Source organism: Leptonychotes weddellii, chromosome 5 (genome assembly GCF_054177405.1).
Source record: "Leptonychotes weddellii isolate Sample4059 chromosome 5, ASM5417740v2, whole genome shotgun sequence".
Lineage (NCBI taxonomy): Eukaryota > Metazoa > Chordata > Mammalia > Carnivora > Phocidae > Leptonychotes > Leptonychotes weddellii.
In genome coordinates, this window is record NC_138373.1 from 3,126,292 (window position 1) to 3,132,350 (window position 6,059).

Here is a 6,059-nt window from a genome sequence, read left to right on the forward strand (position 1 = left end):
TGCAGAGTTCTTGCAATGGATCCTGTTGATTCCATCAGCATCAGGAGATTTGGTGCAGGAAGGGAGTCAGGAAGTGCTTGCCAGATAACTTCTTTCCCGACCTGGTTTAGTTTCAAAAGCTTAAGCTCATTGGGAACATAGAGTTTGAAGAGAGAAGTGAGCTCTTGAGGGAAATATGGAGACAGAAAGAGAGTTTCTCTCAGATAAAAAAAGGAACATCTCCTGAGTGTGTGGGGTGGAGGCTACAGGGCAGGCAGGGACGCTCCAAATTGTGCCCTGACCTCAGAGACAGTGGCCATGTGATGTCCCACAGATGTGGATCCCACCCAAACCTAGTTCAGAGGCAACAAGAGAGTTTCAGATCTGAAGAGTCCACAGGAGCTGGCAGGGGGTTTCTCTGTTCTCAGCTGTCTTTGCCCCACCTGGAACTCCAAAGGCAAGACTCAATTTCTAGAAAAAGCCTCTTTTATTCCCACAGCCAAGTGGAGATACAATTAAGTTGATTTAAAGACACTGAAGACATAAAACATTTCTGGCACACCCAAGTTGTGGACCGGGTTTCCCGTCCATCACCTCTCACCGCCGCCACCAGCCAGCCATGCAGGCACAATAATAAATAGTAAACAGAGACATAACCTTTGTGGAAAGGAGGATTTTCAGCAAATATAGGAGGCTGGCAAAGCCAGGGAGTCTTATTCAGCCAAATGATTATAGCTTGGATTTTATTTCTAAGCATCTTTTTAGCATTAGGTTGTCACGTATAATAAGTAGCCTTCTTGCACAAGGGGTAGAAGATCCTAATTGGCCCTGGCGGAGGAATTTTTCATACATTTCAGGAGGGAAAGGATGAGCAGCATATGTAGTTACACTAATGATTTCATTTTTAAGACACTGAGTATTGTTTATGTGCTGTTCTTATTTTATTGCGTGCAGATGAACAATTGTTCATCCCAAGTAGAGGGCTGTGTTGGGGGGGGTGGGGCGTGGAGGGTGCATTTCACTTACTGGCAGCTACGAGCCTCCATGATTGGTTTTTCTCTCCCCTGCTGAGGTCAATAACCAGCTCTGATATGATTTCTGCTGAATCAGTTTGCTGTGATTTGTCTTGTCTTCCTGCCCAGTGTTAATTATATCTCCCAATGAGTGCTGGACTAAAATACAGAGCTTATTTCAATAGAGGAAAATGTATTTCTCCTTATTTGATGACCCTTCATTTTGACTTTCAGCTCCCTCTCCGTCTTTCCAAGATCTGTAATCAATAGTCATGTGGCTCTGGGTCCTTTATCTGGGAGAAATGGGGAGACCTTGGTGGTACTTTTTTTCAGACTTCAGAATCCAGAGTTAATGTAGGGATAAAAAAGGACTTTATTCTCCTTCCCTTTCCAGAGAGATGCACTCTCAACCCCTTATTTTAAAATAATCCTCCCTTCTAGAAATCTGGATTTCTCTTGCTATCTTCTGGGGAATTTATATGGTTCATCTTATGGAAAGATAGTTTTGCCCCCAGGTGACCAAAAGTAAAAGCAAAGTTCAAGCAAATAACTAAAACAACTACAACAACAAAAACAAAAACTTTTCTCCAGGAGCAACTAATTTGTTGTCCAGTTCAGAATGTGAATAGTTGCCTGATGCCCCCACTGAAGGGTTCCACAAACCCACTGTGTGGCGCTTGGGCTTGCAGCCCTACCCACATGGAGACATCCTAGCCTCTAGCCTGGCACAAACTATATTCTCTAGTAACGGTCACTGATACAAAATGAGGGCCGTTAGGTGAGCCTACTGCCCAAAATGCTGATATTGGGACTGAACTATGTGGAATGAAAATTAAGTTATCATCTCTGTTGACCAACACTATGGACAAGAATGGGCAGATGAGGTCTGCACAGGTGGAGATGACTATGTTATCCCCATGGCTTCATGTCGCCTTTTTCTGGGTCCTGATCTCCTCTTACAAGGACACCAGTCAGACTGGATTAGGGCCTGCCTCTCACCTCCGACCACAGAGGAACAGAGCACAATGCTCATGGAACAAAGTCAGACTTCTGCCTTGCAGTCTTGCTCCCAAACTCATCTACCCAAGCAACAACAATTTCATGGGTTGAATTGAGCTCCCCTGCCCCCAAAAGATGTTGAAGCCCTAACCCCCAGTACCTGTGATGTGACCTTATTTGGAAATAGGGTCTTTGCAGGTGATCAAGTGAAGAGGGGGTCATCAGGGCAGGGACTAATCCAATATGACCAGTGTCCTCATTGAAAGGAGAACTTCGGACCCAGACATCACACAAGAAGAGGCCACGTGAAAATGAAGGCAGAGATTGGGGTGATGCCCCTTCAAGCCAAGGAACACCACAGATTGACAGCACCCCATCAGAAGCAGAGGGGGAGAGGCCTGGAGCAGACCCTCCCTCTCAGCCTCAGAAGGAACCCACCCCAGAGACACCCTGACCTCAGACTTGTGGCCTCCAGAAATGGTAGACAGTACACTTCGGTTATTCAAGCCACATCATTTGTGGTGTTTGATTATGGTGGCCCCAGCAAACTAAAACACACAGAGAAACTGTTTTTAATTGGATCCTTTCTGTTCTCTGCTTAAAATTCACCATCACACTTAGGATAAAATCCACTCTCCTGACCAAGGCAGAGAAGCCCTGTGTAGCCTGGCCTTTGATGACATCTACCCCACTCTATGCCTGTTCCTGAAATGCAATGCACTCCAGACTCACTGGACCCCCTTCCAGTCCACAGACATACCAGATCCTCTGCTACCTCAGGGTCTTTGTACCATCTGTTCTTTTCCCAGAGCCTTTTTTATCATTTTGGTTTCAGTGAAAACACCACCCCCTCTGAAAGGCCCCCCTGACAAGCACATTTAAGACAGACACTCCCCAGTTCCCCAGGCCTGTCCCAGCCCCTATCCTGTTTCATTTCTTGCACAGAAACTAAGTACGGTCTGAGATTATCTTGGGGACAAGAGACCTGAAAGGAAACACACCAGAATGTTACCAGTGGTTCTCTCTCGGGTGAAATTACGTGCAGCATGATTTTAACTTGCTGCTTTCCGGAGCTTCCACAATTAACATGTATTATTTTCCAATCAGAAAAGAGACAACGGCTGCTTGAAAACATGGTCTACAATTTCTGGGCATCTCTGCCTTTAACCCAGTGCTGTTGGCCAACAGAACATTTCCCTTCTAGATGGTTCTCCAACATAATCTCCTTCCGGATGATTGTGCTTGGTTATAAAAACACTTGCTTAGAATTCTTTGATTCTGTGTCCCTCCAGCCAGAGCGAGGCTGACCTTAGTGAGTTGTCTGTGACCAACAGGATGAATTGGAAGTGATGCTGTGTGACTCCCAAGGTCAGATCAGGAAAAGCCCTTTCTCTTTGGACGCTTGCTCTGGAGGCTTCTGGAGGAAACCAGGTGCCATGTTAGAAATACAACAGCTCTGAGACCACCATGTTGGAGAGGCCACCTGCAGGTGCTCTGGCTCCCAGCTCCATCGACCGCCAGCCTGAGGAGTGAGGCCGCTGGGTACTCCATCTTGGATGCCCGTCCCCACACAGTCCTTGGACCACTGAACATCAGCCACCATCTGGTGGCAAAAGCATGAGTGACTCAAGTGAGAACTGCCTTGCCAAACCCTCCCCACCTTCTTGTCCCCCAAAAACCACATGCAAAATAAAATGAATTCTGGTTTGCACCCCTCAGTTTTGGGGTAATTTGTTTTTACAGAAACTGAAACTATTTCTGCACAGAAAAACAGTGATTTCCTAGTCAATTCAGAGGGCCTGGTAATGCCCGGTGCTGCAGGAACAGCAAGGAGGCACACCCAGGGGTTCCTGGAGCTATGACAGGAAACACTCCTCTAGGACAAGACCAGCCACCCGGTACGGTAGGTCCTGCTGGATTCCTTACCTCAGTCAAAGTTATATCCCCACCCTCCCACACGCTTCAGACCTCACACATGGGGCAGGCTCGGCCTCAATCCAGAGGACTTGGGGCTGAGTGAGGCCATGGGCAGGAAGGACTTAGGTGGCACTCACCCAGCAAGGTGAGACTCAGCATTGTGCGTGTGGCTCCTTCAGCCTGACCTTGCTGTGTGACATTTTTGCTGTGTTCGATTGGATTCTGAGAACCTGCTGAGGAGTTTTTTGCCAAGCAGCTACCACAGCAGAGTGGAAACCACAAGGACTTTGGGGTCAGACAGCTCTGAAGACAGTCCAACTCTGCTCTGCTACTTTACTGGGTGTGCATTTGGCTGCAGTTAAGAGAAAATGTGAACAATGTGGGTTTTTATAAGAGAGGATTATTTTACTCTCAGAGATCTGGAGTAGGCAGTTGCTGACATTGCTTTAGCTGCTTTAATAATGTCACCAGGGACCCAGGCTGTGTTAAGTCTGAGGCTCATGATTTTCCTTCTTTCTCCCCTTTCCTTCCTTTCTCTCTCCCTTCCTTCCTATCTTCCTTCTTTCCTTCCTTTTATCTCCTCATGGTCACAAGATGGCTGCAGCAGCACCAGATATCACATCTGCTAACAAGGCAATAAGAAGTGTGAGAAGTCATGTGAGCCACATTCCACCCTCCCTTTTTTTTTTTTTTTCCAAAAAGCAAAAGGCTTTTCAGAGCCACATGGAGCAGTGTTTTCATTGGGTTTCATGGGTCAGAACTGGATCACATGGCTCCCTCTAACTGCAGGAGGGACTGAGGAATTGGGAAACAGCTTTGTTATAATTGTCTTAATCATAAGCCATCACTTGGGGTTGGGTGCATTGAGGCCTTAAACTCGAGTTCCTGTCGGCAAGGAAGGAGATGAGGAGTTATAGAGACAGGTAGCAGTATCCACCCAAGCCACTTGACCACTTTCATGTCTTAGTGACTCTAAACAAGACACTTGAGGCCTGTGAGTCTCAGTTATTTACCTGTAAAGTGGAACACCCCGTCCTCAGCATCCGGCAGGGCACCTGGCTTACTGAGCATGTCCTGAATGGAAGCATTCCTGGAAGAAAGCCATGCTGCCTTATCGAAATGTGTCACAAAATGTCTCCAGTTAGCCTGGTGGAGGTTTACATCGTGGAAGCGGAAGTGTTCACAGTTCTGGCCCTGAGACCGGCAGTCTGCTTCAGAAGGAAAACAGGACAAATCTGCATGCTGCAGAGGGAATTTTGTCCTGCAAGCTAGAGTGGGCTGGAGACATCAGATAGGAGCCATTGCAGCCCCGACGATGAGTCTCCCAGACCTCTGCTCTCTGCGTCTCTAGGACCCGTAGCCACTGCGCCCAGCACGGGTCACCAAGGCCCACGGAGATCTCTGCACTTACTCAATGCCACTTACACACATTCCCTTCCTGGACTTTTTTTTTACTTTTTTTGTAGGATCATTGCCTATGATCCTAGGAAAGGTGCACCTGGACTAATTGCCGTGCTGGAAAACCAGCTCACATTTTGCCCAGAGCAATGTTACCAAGGTTGTTCCGCTTTCAGCCCTAACTCAGATGCATTCTCCCCTCCTTGTTGGATCCTGTTGTCATTAATCAAGCCGATTTTCTGCCGCCAGCCTAAATTGCTACTTGCCGCAGTCTCTTCGCCCCACAGAGAAATCCCTTTTACCACCATCTCCCAAGAGGCTAAGTCCTTGACTCCTAACCAGAATAAAGTGACTCGTTAAACTAGTCCATTGCCTTTCAGAATGAACATGGCCGCATAAGACCGTTTTTTTCTGTCTCCTCCTGGAAATTGTGCATAAAGAACAAGCAGAACTTAAAAACCCCATAAACCCCATTTTTGGGGAAACCAGAAAACCAATATAGTCCACAGACTTCAGGGTACGTGTGCAGACTGACAACCAGCCCGGACGGAGCAGAGCTAACCGTGCAGGATGGGGGAGGTGGGGAGTGAGGGGGGCTGATGGCGGCTGGACATCCTAAGATGAAGGGGTTTGCCCCGAAACAGGGCAGACACGGGCACTCTTCTCGTCTGGGCCACAGAAGCACAGGAAGTGGGTCTGTAAAGAATGGAGCTGGTGCTTATGAGAAGTAGCCTAACTCTGGCAGGGGAGAAG